This window comes from Leptinotarsa decemlineata, unplaced genomic scaffold, assembly GCF_025532065.1.
Source record: "Leptinotarsa decemlineata unplaced genomic scaffold, Ldec_3_MD MMD2_tig00000690_RagTag_RagTag, whole genome shotgun sequence".
Lineage (NCBI taxonomy): Eukaryota > Metazoa > Arthropoda > Insecta > Coleoptera > Chrysomelidae > Leptinotarsa > Leptinotarsa decemlineata.
The window spans coordinates 1,512,408-1,528,995 of record NW_027412554.1 but is presented as its reverse complement, the minus strand read 5'-3'; the positions used below and the strand labels follow the sequence as shown (position 1 = coordinate 1,528,995).

At 33.9% G+C, this 16,588-nt stretch overlaps 1 protein-coding gene and 3 long non-coding RNA genes across 5 annotated transcripts in view; 2 read left to right on the top strand and 2 right to left on the bottom strand.

Moving 5' to 3' along the window:
• LOC111505223 (terminal nucleotidyltransferase 5C) overlaps window positions 1–16,588 on the bottom strand; it is a 173,852-nt gene that overhangs the window by 132,968 nt on the left and 24,296 nt on the right. The window lies entirely within an intron of this gene.
• Window positions 2,828–3,686, top strand: LOC141482078 (uncharacterized). The gene is made up of 2 exons (XR_012465323.1): window positions 2,828–3,551; window positions 3,621–3,686. It is a non-coding gene; the product is annotated as an uncharacterized lncRNA (long non-coding RNA).
• On the bottom strand, window positions 3,545–4,702 carry LOC141482076 (uncharacterized). Of its 2 annotated transcripts, none has more exons than XR_012465320.1 (3): window positions 4,446–4,702; window positions 4,183–4,360; window positions 3,545–3,768 (listed from the first exon to the last, which is right to left on the bottom strand). It is a non-coding gene; the product is annotated as an uncharacterized lncRNA (long non-coding RNA). The 2 variants fall into 2 exon arrangements; XR_012465321.1 differs by having other exon boundaries at window positions 3,545–3,736.
• LOC141482077 (uncharacterized) lies at window positions 5,203–5,702 on the top strand. The gene is made up of 2 exons (XR_012465322.1): window positions 5,203–5,326; window positions 5,435–5,702. It is a non-coding gene; the product is annotated as an uncharacterized lncRNA (long non-coding RNA).

Sequence of the window (16,588 nt, the reverse complement as noted above, 5' to 3'; positions counted from 1 at the left end):
TTCTAGTGGGGTTGATGAATTGCCAGGCAATGTTTTATTGAAGGCTGCTTTAAAAATAATGGAACCTCTGATTTATCTAATCAATTTATCTTTCTCTGAAGGTATTTTTCCTTTCCGACTTAAGCAAGCAATGGTCCTCACAGTCTATAAAAAAAGCGATAAGCATGTAATGTCGAACTACAGAGGTATTGCTTTACTATCTCCATTTTCGAAAATATTTGAAGAATCATATCAAAACTTGTGTCCTTTTCAAATAAATACAATATCGTATCTGACAAGCAATATGGGTTTCAAGTGGGCTTGTCAACCCAGGATGCCATCCTTTCTCTACATAATCATGTATTATCAAAATTCGACAACGATGAAAAATCACTCAGTGTTCTTTTCGACTTGACACGAGCGTTTGATACCAGTCATCATGGTCTTCTTCTTGATAAACTTTTTGACATGGACGATCGTGGTCCAAGTCTGAAATGGATTGAAACCTATTCAACTGGTCGTACACAGGTTGTTAAAGTTAGGCTTCAGACTGGGTCATTTTTCTCTGAAATTCGAAATGTTGTTACAGGTGTGCCCCAAGGTAGTGTTTTGGGGCCTACACTATTTATTTTATTTGTTAATGACCTTTCAAAAATTAATCATCCACAGTGCTCTATACAATTTGCTGATGACACATCTTTTACTGTCAGTGGTTCGGAATGTGAAACATTGTCAGTAAGAGCAAATGATGCTGTATCCAACATGGAAAATTATTGTTCTAAGAATGGCTTGATTCTAAATAATCTTAAAACCAACACCATTTTCTTTACAATTCAGGAAACTGATTGTAGTGTATTGGTTAGGTCTGAGATTAAAAGTATTGAACAGGTAAACTATAAAAAATTTTTATGAGTTTTTATTGATTCCCAACTCAATTGGAATCATCATGTTGATTTCATACTGAAGAAATTAGCGACACATTGTTTCGTTATATGGAATCTGCATAATTTTGTGTCTATTGAAATTCTTAAAAGTTATATATTATGCATATATTTACTCTGCCCTCAATTACTGTATTATTTGTTTTGCCAACTGCAATAGAATCAGTGACTCATTAATTTTCCAGAAAAAAAATATTAGAACAATTTGTTTTAAAAAAAAACTCGATTCCTTTGAACCACTATTTGCAAAGTTGAATATATTAACTGTTACTTGCATGTATATTTTTAATTGCGTAATCTACGTTAAATCAAATTGCACCAAGTTTCAGAACAGAGATGGTACATGTCTTCTTTCGGGCTTCACCCTGAGAAAAAACTATAACATTTTAATTCCTAGTCATAAGTTAGCCAAGGTGACTAATGGACCTCATATCATGTCAAAAAAACTGTACAACAAGCTCCAAATATCCATTAAAAAATAACTAGTGTTCGGAAAGTATTATGTGAAAAGGTATTTTATTCGCTTGATGAATTTTTTCAGTCTGATTTGGAATTTTAAATTTTAATTTTTGTACCCCTTTTATGGTCTGAATGTTATGTAATATATCATATAATTATGTTGTTTTATGATTGTGACCTCATTGTAATTGTACTGAGTTATGTGACTTTTTCCATGCCGTCCCTAGGTCTACGGAAATAAAGATTTTTGATGTGATTTGAAGTATTGAAAAAATAATTGATAATGCGGGGTCAAACCCGAAACTGGTCGTATAAATAAAATCAACTGGTGGTACTTAGACAAAAGTGTTTTTATTCATTTCATTAAAGTGATCATGAATTACCACAAAATAAACAAGTAATCAATCATACATAATACAGAAACTATATGAAACATAAATAATCAATAGTAACGGTATCTTTTTCTTTTCCTAATATATTTTTTCCGGTAAACTAACACATAGTTTACCTTTGAAAAACTGGATTTGCCAGGATTTTAAAAACACTTGATACCCTCACGATGAAATCCAATGATTCACTGAAATGGATCGCGTTCCTGGTCAGCCCTTCGATGTGGCAGCATTGTCGGGCTGACCAAGATGCTCTTCATAGAGCGATTTGTATAATTATGGGCTGACCAACAACATGGGGCTGACAAAGGTTTAAAGGATATGTAAAATTTTTATTTTCAGAAAAAATCTACCCCTCTGATGGGCCTATTAATAAAATCATATCACTGAAGAGTATTCCGAAAAGTATATACCTAAATATATTCGGGAAGTGCTGGGTGGACCAACGCCCCGTTCATATACCGGGCTGACCAATATGCAATGAACAAATATATATATATATATATATATATATATATATATATATATATATATATATATATATATAAACATTTCGAATGAAACTCAGGCTTGTTATTTATTGATGAGCACGCGAATAGGCATGTATTTTTTTGGTTTCATTCTTCAAGAGACGTATTATGTTCAGATGTTCAGATACTTATTTGTACACAAATATACCAACGTGACTCACTGAGCACGACCTGTAAGAATTAATAATTCATTCGGTAGATTCCCAAATTTGGTGATCTCTTCGCCCACTTTCCGTAGGAAGATTTTATCACACGTTCAGTGTAAATTTGAAATTGAAATGGTTGGAAGTTTGAAAGGCTCATACAGAAACCATATTTTCACTTTCACATGATAATCCAGTCAATAATCAATCAAATAATTTGATCGAAAATTTGTAAAAATTTCTTTGGCAACAAAATTTTTATGAAAATATTCATTTTCAGAAAATCATTTTTTGCACTCTATTTCTTCATACATATAAAAATAACAGGAAATTTCCAAATATTATTTCGTTTGTTTGAAGGTGGTTGACAATGTTTCACGGTGCATTTCATTAGTTCGGAGTTCCATTGTCTAATATGATATAAATTGGTTTGAAATACCTGAATGTGTAACCTCAATACTTGAAGTTGCGATTGGTGGGCTGTCACGATGACAGTCAAGGCATACTGGTTCACTACAGAGGAGACGGGAGTGAGTTTACAGATGTTGTATATTATATTTTTTTATTTGGGCGCCAGGTATGTTGAAATGCCAATAGATTTCACTAATATCTTTACCAATTCTCCAACTTACCAAGAGAAAAGAAATAAATTTGACCAGCCACCATTCCAATAGATCAGTATATTGATAACGTGAAAATAAATTGTACAGTATAATCTTAATACTTGGGTATTTAAAATTCAATTACTTTGCGAGGAAAAAAAAAACAAAATTAGCACAGGTTAAAAAAACTTTTAGCATCCATGGATTTAATCGATGTGTTTTGAACAAATTCAAATCAATACTTAAAGCCAAACGGAGTTGATAACTTTCTAAGTTTCCTTACTAGTTACCTTAAACTTCTCAATAAAAAAAAATAGAGCCAGCTACGTATAAATCAAAATTAAATACACAAAGAGCAGGAAGTGAAGACGCAGGTAAGTCACCTTCAAGAATATTTTACAAGGATTCCGAAGTCATTTGCTGTGGGCCCAGAGCGCAGACGCAGTATCACGAAAAAATAATTAACTGGATCAAAACACGACTTAATTTCCGCTTTACACAATTAACAGTAAGTTATTAATCACGATAATGTAAGTAATATATAAAAAAAATATAGTCAATTTTTTTATTGTTTCAGGTACTTGCGCGTCTTCTCCGCCCCCAAGTCCAAACAACAATCTTGAATCTAAAGAATCCGCCAAGATAGGTAGTCAAAATGTTCCAGAGTGGTTGTTGATCTGGCGTGAATTCTTCCTACAGGAAAGCGGTACCCCAAAAAAAAAACCCTTTAAAGAAAAAAAATCCTCATTGATTTCTATTGAAACCATCCTAAGTACATAATACAAAAGTAGCATCCTTAATGACTTTAAATTAATGGGACAACACCGTAAAACAGTGATCGATATGAAAAGTAATATTTTATTTTCTTTACCTTCAATAAAAAACCAAAAGTTTACTAATATATATGATAACATGGCAAGAATCTACTGAAATTATCGAAAGTAAAAATTAATGCGCTGATTTCCAGCGGAAGAATCAATAACAAAAATAAAATAAATTATGATAGAACGTTACTATGATATTATATATTTTCATTGGCAAATGTCTAGTAACCGTATACAAAAAAAAAACAAATGAAAACAACAAATATTTTACACAAGACACTTTAGGTACACTCCGTCTGAATTAGAGCAACTCACCTTCCAGTTCAGAAGGGTTTCATTTACAATAAAATCCGGAGAAATACTGAAGACAAGTATTTCTTTTTCGGTTTCCACCAAATAGATTTCAGTATTTTTCCAAAATACTGATTTGAGTAGTTCCCAACTCGTAATGGTTCAACAAAATCGTCTATGAACTAATCACACGTAGATCGCCCTATAATAGGAGAAAATGAAAATGAGAAAACGTCTCAAAAAAAGCACAAATGGACGGAAAAGGTTGACAAAAATGGCGTACTCACGTGGGGTTCTCTGATCCCTGAACAGGGTGAAAGGGCCACAACCAAACAATAGCAATACTCTATAAGTACGAAACTAACAGGCACCTTTTCACTTGAAATGAAACCTTATGGAAATTAATCCTCTATGAGGTGTCTAATAGACAGATTTTCCAAAATGGTTCTTTCTGAACACACACGGAGGTCGATCTGTTTCTCCTTCCCGTCCTGAGTAGGCCGGAAATTGAGATTTGGAGTCTAGTGGGAAATTATATCCGTTAAAGTCTATTTTGAAAAACGTTTCCTTATTGAAGCGCATGCCTATACGTCAAGAGTAGCGTTGGGTGAACCAATCGGTGAAGAGTAAAATACGTGACTTCCGATGCATTTCCAAGTCGGTAAGTTAAATCACTGAATTATTGGAAAAGGTGTGTGAAACAGAAAGGGCAATAATTTGAAACCTATCGACATCTAAAATTTTTAGGTATATTTACAATTACAAAACCTCTAAGTCCCTCTGACCCATAGATGGCGAAAGATAATTGATAATGTTTGTTCACTATTGTTTAATTTAAACAAGCTGTCAATTATTCACCTACACTTAGTCCGAATTCAATTTGATATAATAATCAAAAAAACAGTAAAAATAATTTCCTTTTCGACACGTCTTGACATGAATTTTTATAAATAATCGTGAAACGGTACCTCTCGCGCCCTCCATCAGCGAACAGAGAAACGTTGTCTTACGAGCCCTATGATGACAACTGTTTCACAGATCGCGACTAATAATCTAAGTTGATGAATCTTATTTTCTGAAATTTGGTCAACAGAACCACTAATAAGCTACAACGAAAACAATCTGAAGGATTATGGAACTAAACTACAACTGGACGGTCAGCTAACAGGTGGGTACAATAATATAGTTATTTTCAATTAGAAGGAAAATTATTTCCGTAAGAGTTAGTTATTTAGGCTTGGTAAGACATGTATTTTGAAGTGTTATTTACTTTCAGGTATCCACATCGAAAACCGAGGACAATCTAGCTCAAATTATGTCAACTGCTCCCTGTATCCTTACAACCTCAAATTTATCCTATAACGAAAGGCTATACGAAACGAAAGAATATATTCCAAACAAATAATGGGCTCACCTAATTTTTGACATTCATCCAGTGGCGCGGAAAATCATGATGTCCGGGGGATATGTCCAATAATGTTGTAATTGTTGAATGTAAAATGTTTATTTTATATGAATACGGAATAATATATTTTTTTTCCTCATGAAGTTGATTTCATTATCAATATTTTGAACTATATGTTTTTAAGTAGATAATTATCCCGTTACAAATAAATCTATAAAAAATTAAAAAGATTAGCTGAAAAATAACGATTATATTAAGCAAAAAAAAACTGAAATTACAATGAAATAAAATACAAGCAACAATAGAAAAATGAACTATTAACACGAGATGAAAATTTAAACTTATTAACAAGAAATGACAATTAATAACTAAAAGAATCCAAGCCAAGTTACTTCAAGACGTTTCGATTTTTAGTATCCACAATCGTCTTCGGGTGAAAACTGGACTCGTTCACAAGTGATCATCGTCTGTTCAGACATATTTTAAGCTAGCTCCCTCACCCTTGCGGCTGGCGTTTGTCAGAGAGACAAAAGGTGTACAATTGAATTTGGTGTGATGGCACGAATGTCCTTGACATCAGTACCGCCCTTCACGGTGAAATCCCTACCTGGCTGGGGTGTGTGGATGAGAGAATTGTTCATCGGTTAACGGGGGACTTAGGGGCCTCATTCGACAGAGTGTCTGGACCTTCTATATCGGGAGGGGTCGTCTACAGATTAGTCTAGAGATTCCCTATCCTCCAAGATCTGACTATTTATAGGTCATTCAAGTGATTTCACTTATCCCCTCTTCCCTCTTTCCGCTTCATCAGTTTTAGCGGGAGCTGACCGTTTGGTGAGAGTCGGTCGTAGGTCACTCGATTATAGATTTCCATATGTTGCGTATCTCTCTACGCTAGCTTGGCTAAATGGACAACATATATGCGGCTTCTTTGAATTTTCACCTAAACCAGTGTTCCTCCTCATGGAGGAATTTAGTTTGAGACTACTTGATGTTATGTTAATGAGTCCAAATATGCCCTGCTATTCCTGATTGGCTGGTTTCTTCACGCTGTAAGTGTTTCTTGTGTTCAGCAATGCGAACTTTCAATGGCCTCTCAGTTTCACCAATGTATGATTCTCGACACTCGCAGGGTATCCGGTAAATGCAATTCTTGGAATCGCAAACCGCGTTTGATAGCTTGGTTTTCGTGAGGCTGCTAAGGATATTGTTCCTATATCTGAAGCAGGTTCTGATGTTATACTTGGCCCCAATTCTTCTTTTCCTTTTCGACAATCCTCTGATGTATAAAGCGGAGAGAGGGAAGAGGGGATAGATGAAAGCACTCGAATGACCTTTAAATAGTCAGATTTCGGAGGAATAATTTCATATCAGCGGCAAGGGTAAGGGAGCTAGGCTCCAACCTGTCTGTACTGAAGATGGGTGTCAACTGAAGTCCAGTTTTCACCCGAATACGATTGTGGATACTAATAACCAAAACGTCATGAAGTAACTTCGCTTGAAATCTTAATTTTTAATTTTCATTTCTTGTTGATAATTTGTAATTTTCATCTCGTGTTAATAGTTCCATTTTTGATTGTCGCTTGTATTTCATTTCAATGTAAATTCTTTTTTTTTGCTTAATATAATTGTTAATTTTCAGTAAATCTTTTTAATTCAATATAGATTCTTTCAGGGATTTCAAATCAATTTATATAATATTAGACAATGGAAGTCCGAACTAATGAAATGCATCTTCATTGTCTACTTACTGTGGATGATATACATATATTTTCTAGTTTTCTTTAGAAAATGTGGTTATCCTTTTTCAGGAAGATGCCTACTTTTTACATAGATTAGGTAGTAGTCAGCAGAGACGTGTAATGAACATTGATACAAAAATTTTGAATTCAAAATCAAAATGAACAAATGCCTGGGATGATTCAAAACTGAAGTAATCCACACTCAAACAAGATTCCCTTCTTGAAGAGAGATATCATCGCCTTCACTTACTCAGGGTTGTCCTGAGTACAGTTGAAAAAAATATGTTTTTTCCGTTAACCAGCTATCGCACCCCTACGAACGACAACCCTCAAAAGTCGAAAATTTTGCGAGCTAAGGACTAACGAGGTCTTACCTTTTAACATGTGTTTCCTAACACAATGCATGCATTCTTGATTCAACCTTGTACCACCGATGAGTCCTTGGTGGGTCGAAACAGCCCTGTCTGGTATTGGATCACGATACCATGTTTTGAGTTCTGGCTTTATGCAATTGCCTTGCAGTGGAGTTTAATCACGAATACTTTGTTTCTGACGTTAGTTACTCTGACGTCAATTACTGTGGTGTTAATTGGGCTGACGTTAATTACTTGGTGAGTATAACTAGTTCAACAAGAAACTAAGATGCACAACCAAACTCTGCAGCACAAGTCACCTAATATCAGAGTTTCAAAGTCTTTATTATTAGACATAATATGCGGTATGCGACATTTAACCTTCAATCAGCAGAAAAATTGAAAAATGATACAAAATATGGGTCCTCCATTGAAAAAATGTTTATTTGGTGTTTCATGGAATTTTAGAGCTATAGGAAATTCAAAATAAGTGATACTCCCCCTGATGGTGTCGATGTTGTGAACTAGAGACATATATATTGTTTATCTTAGTTGTCATTATTAATGATTGTTCATTTTGGTTTGGTATATTAATTTTTGTAGCGAATTGATGAGGATTTTGTCGACTATTTCTTTGTTTTTCTGTTCAAATTTAGGCCATTCAGAATTAAGTTGGAACTATCAATATTATCCTTTTCGCAATGTGACTAATGGGCAAAAATATATCGATACTGTGACATCAATTTTCATTAGTTTCCGCAAAAAATCTGCTTAAAGTTGTAATGCAAACTAGTTTTGGATTGAAAGAGTATGTAGATATGTATGTATGCATAGATATGGTGAGTATTACTAGAGTTTAATCCCAAAACCAAACCGTTATTTTTAACACCTCGACACGTGTTTCAATCTGATCATCTTCAAGAGGAGAGGAATTTTTATCTTCTTTTTGAAGATGATCACTTGATGTCGTGTCGAGGTATTAAAAATAACGGTTTTGTGTTGAGATTAAACTACAGTGATATGCATTACTACACCAAAGGATCCAAACAGTGAATCACAAGATATAGTAAAAACTAAAAAAATCTCCTTCATTTCAGCCATTTTATATGATTAAAAAACTTTCAACAAACACGTTTCTGTTTACACAAATCTGCCAAACTTTAACCCTATTGACCTGAAACTTATACAAGCTTCTATCATTCCTGCGAGGTAATAAAAGCACCTTTGAAAATCCGCAGAGTTGGAAAAAATATTCACTCAAACACCAAGATGTTTTTGGTTGGTGAACAACATACTGCAAAGTATGTACACGAACTATATGAAATAAATCACTTTTCTGAAATCTTATATTCAGTTAGAAAAAATCCAATAAAATAGTTGAACTATTTCAAAACAGAGGCTCAAAACACGTTGGTTTGTACTTTTTGCAGGTTGTATAATTGAATGTAGATCCAATACAGACATCTGCGTTTTGCACTTTCGCCACCATGGCTCTGGCATCCAATTTTGAATTTCCAATATTTGGTCACTCATAATGGTGCCTACAACCATAACCTTATTCATCTTTGAACCACAATGTATATACACAGATAATTTAAATAACTGAAATATGAACTCACTGAAGAGGGTGATTTTCCAATCCAGTTATCGAAGTGGTCCAATCTTTACAAAGTGAAGCTATGTAAACGATGCCCGGTGACATAAAATGGGAAATACTGAAATAATAATTCTTACATGAAATTTTATACTTCTCCGGCAGAATTTTTTAATCAACCGACCTGAATTTAAAAAACATTGCATAGTTAGCAAACTTAAAATGTATTAATATTAATATATTTGAACTGTATCTGACCTTCGATATACGTATTTGTTTGTTCACATTTCAATGAAAGAATAGCAGATACGAATAAAACACGTTACGTATTCAAAAAACGTATCTTCCTTATTGATCCGAATTATCATACTGGAAAAAGATATATTTAAAAATGTGTTTATGACTTCTCGATAATAATATGAGCCTTTCTCCTTTAGGCATGATTACGAGCTAAAGATATAATTGCTTGTTAATGGCAATATCGATCGAGATTACAATGGAAGGTTTTTCTTGAAAATGCGTCCTATTTCGGCAAACTATTTTTGACCTACAAAATATAGGATAACCTGTAATCAAAAAAAGAGGATCAATAAACGGAGTACCTAAATACCAGTAACGCCAATTCAGTTGCAATGATCCTTAGATTTTTGGTGTTTATTATCATTATTTCAACAAGAATTTTATGACCTACAAATTATAGAGAGCAAGCATTCAAAAGAAGAAAATGTTATTCATCACACTCATTAGATTTTTTTTTCAAAAATGCAATAATTACCAGAAACATAAAAATATTAAAAGTAAAATATATGGTTATTATTTATTATCATTACTTTGGCAGACAATTTATGAACAACAAAATATGAGAGACAAAAGAAACATTATTTATAAGTGACATACAAAAGTTCATGAAAAATAATCCATTAATGAAAATTTATTTCCATCAGTACTTGATTCAAAATTCAAATAAACGTTTCAGTTCATCTTAGAAATTCAATAGTTCAGGAATCAGGTATGAGTAAAATGAAAAATATCAAAGTTTTTTTTTAAGTTTCTTTCAATTTTATCACTCTTAGAAAAACCAAAATCAATTGTAATAAGTGACAAACTGGCGAACAGTGCTTTAATAATGAGGGTAATTAGTGAATAAATTGTAATAAAATTATTATTACAATGAAAATTTACCTGGATAAGTACACCATTTCAATTATCTGAAGGACAAGCTAGTCAAAATTTCAACAGCACATTCTAAAGTTTTCGAACGCTAACCGATTGAATAATGCATAAGTTCAATAAACATTCATCCGACTGTGTTGTGTGTTTTGCTGGCGGTGTTACACTGTTACGTAAACCGGTTTGTTCAAGCCAGTGAAAGGGAAAATAAATTGGCCTTTGATAGCCTGACTTCAATGTGAAGAGGTATTTATGCAGAAAAGGATATAAACTGAGAGAAAAACATTCTTATTAGAAGTTTGAAAATCCTCGTAAAACAGTAGGTAGGTAGGCATTGGCTCTTTTAGAATACACGTGTATTGTAAATTAATGGCGGCCACTTCCCTATGAAATTTTGGAAATTAATGAGATATGTAACATTTATTCTGATAAATATGATCTCATGAATACATTCAATTGTCCAACAGCCAAAATCAGTGGATTTGCTCTCTAAATTTTCTGTAAAATCGAAATAAAAATCATATCCGTGAATCAACAACCACTTGTTTCAATTATAAGTTGCCATTCAGTATCTCGTGAGATTCAAAATGAGTGATAACTATCAAGAAATTTGTGCTACCCCGCCAGATATTACCGAGCAAGCAAAAACCTATTGCGATGAATAATTCACTGCCAGCACAATCAAGAGAAAATATGAATATTATTTAGAAAATGTTATGAGTTCGAGAGAGAAAACAAAACACTTCGTTTTCCGGAAATGTTCTCGTTTATTTCGAAGATTTGCCTAGCAAAAACTTTGAAGCAATCGTTATTATGGGAAATTAACTATTAACAAAAATGTGGACATCAGCAAATATTCCAAATTACGTGCCTATCTAAAACGCAAATCTGATGCTTATGAACTCTTACTACTGAACAAATATACCAATTCATTAAGGAAGCTCCTCATGGCAAATATTTGTTCTCGAAGAAAATACAACTCCGCGCTTTTTCCTTCTATTCATTTTTCATGAACTGTTTGCAACAATTTTTGAAATAGTAAGACACAATATAAAGGTTGAATCTGAATTATTCAACCTCACCAGCCAACAACCAATCATACTTCATGTGCCAGACGCTTCTAAAGCAAATTCTACTTTCGTTATTTCTGTGAACTATGACAGCAAAGCAAAAGGATTTGAAAATATTTAATAGACCAAAAAATACCTCTATTCGCACTAGTCTTTGACATTATTATATTATTCAAAACTCTTCAAAATTTATTCATTCACCAATTATTCATTCATCAATTATATTCACTACTCATATCACAATCAGACATCACTTCGGTAATCGCTAGAGTAGCTCAGCGGAAACGCGTGTATATACTGCGTATGTTTTTCCTATAATCCGAGTTCAAATCCCACTGCTAGACGTTTTTTCTATGTAGATGATATGATTATATATTAGTAATGTTTCTCGGAGAGTAGTGGTAATTTTTACATCTGGACAATCCAGAAACATACTGGATACTGCTTCACAAGATCACCTGCAACCATACTAGCCAATGGAGGGGGTGACTTCATGGCTTTAAAGCCCCATGATGGCTGGAAATGTCAGACCGTCGCCAAAGGGTATGTATATATTTCTATGGCATCCATGCGAAACACATCGAATGTACTCACAAATAGTATTGAAAACATTTGTATTCCCACTGTTTCAAATTGTCAACAAAACGAAATAAGACCGTTTTCCTTTCACATCGACAGCAGAATAACTTTGAATAATTGTAGTTATGTAAATAAATGTACGAAATTTTAACAAAAATGAACCCTAATAAAATAATTTGTAGGAAATATTGTCACCAATTTTCAGATTCTTCAATTGAGTTCTAACTGACTGACTGAATGCGTTTATTATCCAAAGCCATAATCTCAAACAAATATAGGTACTGTACCATTCCTTTCTACGGTCAGTCGTAGAAAAAGTGTAGTACGCATCTCGAGGATGAAGCATCCATTCGTGAATTATCGCACTCGACTGACGCCTGGCGCTTACAATGTTTCGCTCGTGGGTAATTGACTTCTTATCCTACTCGTTACACAATATACTATTAATTTACACATTTGAGTATGGCAAACAAATAGTCTAATTAAGTCTAAGTATCAATAAGTATCTATTGACGCCACATCGGACGCCACAGATGGATCCTTAACGGTTGCCGATGAGCCGGTCATGGACCCCTCTGTGACAACAAATACCCCTCTGTGACGCCTAAAGACGTGTTGAACCTAGAAATGTTTCAACTTTTCATTTCAGAAGAAAAGAGGGCCCGAATAAAAAAACAATGAAAATTAAACTTTTTGGATTATGAAGTATTCCCTGAAAAATACAAAGCTTCAGTAGAAAAATCGCTAGTAAATTGAAAACAAATTGTTTTTTCTAAACAATTACGAGAATAAAAATTATTTATTTAGGAAAAATGAACTTAAAAAAAAGAGTTTGATATCAATTTTTTTATTTTTTGTTTACAACAAATTACCAAGCAAAAATAAGAAAAAAGTTATTACAATTTTTTGTTCACGATATCTCAATGCATCGATTATGAAAGGTTTCATTCTAACGCACCCCTCCGTGGTCGGTTAACTCGTTTTTCTTGAGTACTAATTAGGTGACATAAATGAAAAGATGTATGGTCCGATTTCATTTATAGAGATGATGCACATGCATTAAAGAAAATTTCTTTAAAAAATCCGAGAGCCAAAAGCAGCAATTTACGTCGGGCATAAAACGCTGTTTATTATAATCATTTAAAAAAGCAAGAACTCACGCTGTTCTCTGAATGAAAGAATTCTTGAAAAGTGCAGCTCAAGGTGTATTAAGTTGAACCCCAAGACGATAGGCTGCTGTTGTTTGCTGCGTACTTCGGATATAATATAAGGGAATTAAGCGAGATAATGCAGTCGAACACTTCCTATGTAAGTTTAAAATCTATTTGAAATCTGTTTTTTCGTTAACCAGCTGTCGCGCAAAGTCTAAAAGTAGTTGTTTACAGCTGATTCTTGGCCTCCCCCCACCACTATGACGTATTAATTGCTTTTTTTATTGGTTGTTGTTTGGTGAAGTTTTTTTGTTGTGCAGTGAAGTCAAGGCGTTGTGACCATGAAGTGTCTGGTGCATGGATCGTTCAGATTTTTTTTCATATGAGATTTTGTGTGTTTATGTGTGTGTGTGTGTGTGTGTGTGTAGGAGAATGCACGGTACAGGGTTTCATCATGTGCTTGTTTGTCTATGTACAAACATACGTCTGCATACTTCGAAGATCCTCCAAGTAATAAATGCTCCATCGGTGTTAGGGCACCAAGTTAGTAGTGGAGTGACGTCACAGCAATAACCGTTCAACGGCTAGAGAGCGACATGTTCACTCCACGACGTGTGGCAGAGTAATGCGTATTCATCGGTCTGCCCTCACCTCTCCCGAAGCGATGAAGGTTCGCTCTAGCCCCGCTATCGATGGTGACACAACGGCAGCCGAGGACCGTTTGCCTAGCGTCTACCCTCTCCGAGACCGCAACGACCATTGCTTGCTCGTACCGGCAACTGTTATCGCATCAAGTTGGGAGATGGGCTTGGCTGTGACGTCAGGCATCTCTAGTGGATAGCAACTAGCAATGTGAATCTTTCACGGTTTCATGGTGGGGGTGACTCACACTGTTTAATATAAAAGAAATGCCTGGCACACTATGAAATCAGTAGACGAATATATCTGCAGAAGTTAGCAATTGGTAGAGTGTTATTCAGTTCGTAATAGAAGGAAGACGGTGAGTGTATTTGTCTGTTGGAAATTGTTTATATTTTCATATATATTTTCATCATGTCCGTTTCAAAAGTAGACTTGAATAAAATTAATAATTTGATTGTACAGGAGGTTGAAATACTAGAGCAAAAGGCCTTATCATCATTGCCAATTGATGAAGTGTACATAATTAAAAATATGTCAACTTATTCTACACGATTTGGTAAATCAATTTTATTAACTTTGCAAGATGTGAGCAATGATAAATTATTTAAAACATGGCTACCAAAACGTATTTCGTTGCAATTCAGTGATGACGATATATCTTGTATCAACTCATCAGGTGGTAAATATACGATGATGTATTTAGGACAGAGCCAACAAAGTTTTGCTGGCATGAAAACGCGATCTCTAGTCAAATTCAATATGATTGAATAATAGTAATAATTTATAGTGAATTTCTTTAGGTCATAGCTTACAAAGTTTTTTTGGTGTGAAAACGATAACTCTAGTCAAATTCAATATGATTGAATAATAATAGTAATTATAATGAATTTCTTATTGTTTTATTAATATTCATATATTAGATGATAATTATATGGAAATATAAACATTACTAACTTAGTTGAATACACTCACTTTGTAACTACAAGTAAAATGGGAATGTGAGTATTATATCACTGAAAAATTGGAGGTTGCTTATTGTTTTTTTTATTCGATTTCAGTTCCACCATTTAAAGATGTGGATGCAGTACGCAAGTCAAGATTGGGTCGATATTGTAGATCTCAAATCATCGGTTCAACATTTGTCGTCTAAATTGAAGGTGTTGGGTGATGGAGCCGAACATGCAAGCGTTTATGATATGAGTGTATGCTATGATGAAAAACAAATCGAATTATGCCTTCGTGATGCTGAGAACTATTGGAGTGGTGCAGAAGTTTGCAACAAATTTTTGGATAATGAATTGGAATTGTGGCAACTTTGTGAGGTTATGATTGAACTGAACCTAAGAAGATTCCTGTATAGCCTCCAACCATACTTGCCAGAATGGATTATTCATCACTTTGAATTGAATGATGAAAATCGAGAGGAAATTGAAGATGGTCGCGAAAATGATGATTATGAGGAAGAAGTTATTTTAGATAGTCTGTATGTTCCTGTAAATCATAAATAATGTCAAATAAAAAACTTTGTATTATTTTCATGTTTCATTTATTTAAATCTGATGAAATACAATAGAAAATGATTACAAAACAATAAATATGATATAAAATACAATACATGATATAAGTCAGTTACAAATAAAAAAAAAAGATCATAAAACAGTACATGATAGAGTGAAAAAAAAGTGTCAATATCTGCTATGAACTGAACCATCCAATGCATTGTATGTTAAAACTGTATCATGCAAAATTAATGCATATACTTTAGTGTTGTCTGGAAACTTGGTCTTCCTCGTCTCAAACTCAATCTTTATATCAATAGTTGATGATTTTGTTGCATTCGGTTGATGGGAACAATCGATGACGAATAGTGGATTCTCTCTAAATTGTCCAATGTCCATCAGAGGTTCACTCATATCTTTATCATAATAACTTCGCTGGAAACTCTCAAAAGCATAATAAGCAGGAGCATCAAGTTTTTTATCGAAATTCAAATTCCAACGCTCATATGGATAAACTTCAGAATTCAAGTATACTCGAATACTATTGATATCAGCAGTTGTGAATTTTGTAATATCTTGTGTTCTATCTTCAGATGTGGTAGTACTTTGGAATGCGATGATGACAAAACGAGGAGTTTCCAATGCGTTAGTTGTTTTGATGGCCCATATGTCTGAAGAAGTCCCACGTAATGATGGTAGTTCATAGAGGTCCCACATACGATACGCCAACTTGATTTTGGCATTCAGACTGCTTTTGTTTATTCTACTCAAAAGTTTGAGCTTGTGTTTATCATCTGGTACAATATGCCTTATTTTCCATTCGATTTTATTTATTTCCAAATCAGCATCAACCTCACCTATATATGAGTTTTTGAATGATCGAGCGATAATCAAAATCAATTCCTGTTTGGCATTCAAGATACTTTTGTTGTAATCTTCAGCAAAACCCATCAAATATTTCAGTGGTAGTTTTCCACTAAAAACATGACTGTTTGTATCCAAGATATCTTGCTTCAATTGTGAAAGTCCCCAACCAGATGTCAATAATGTGTTAGCATGAGATTGTCCAAATGATATCATGGTTTTCATTGTAGATGTTATCCCAGGTTTTCTAACAACAGCCACTTGTTCACCACCCATTTCATAACGAATTTCGTCAAAGAGAAATGCAATTGCATTATTCGAGAGATAGCATGTTTTCGCTACATCTTTGGGGGTGAATTTA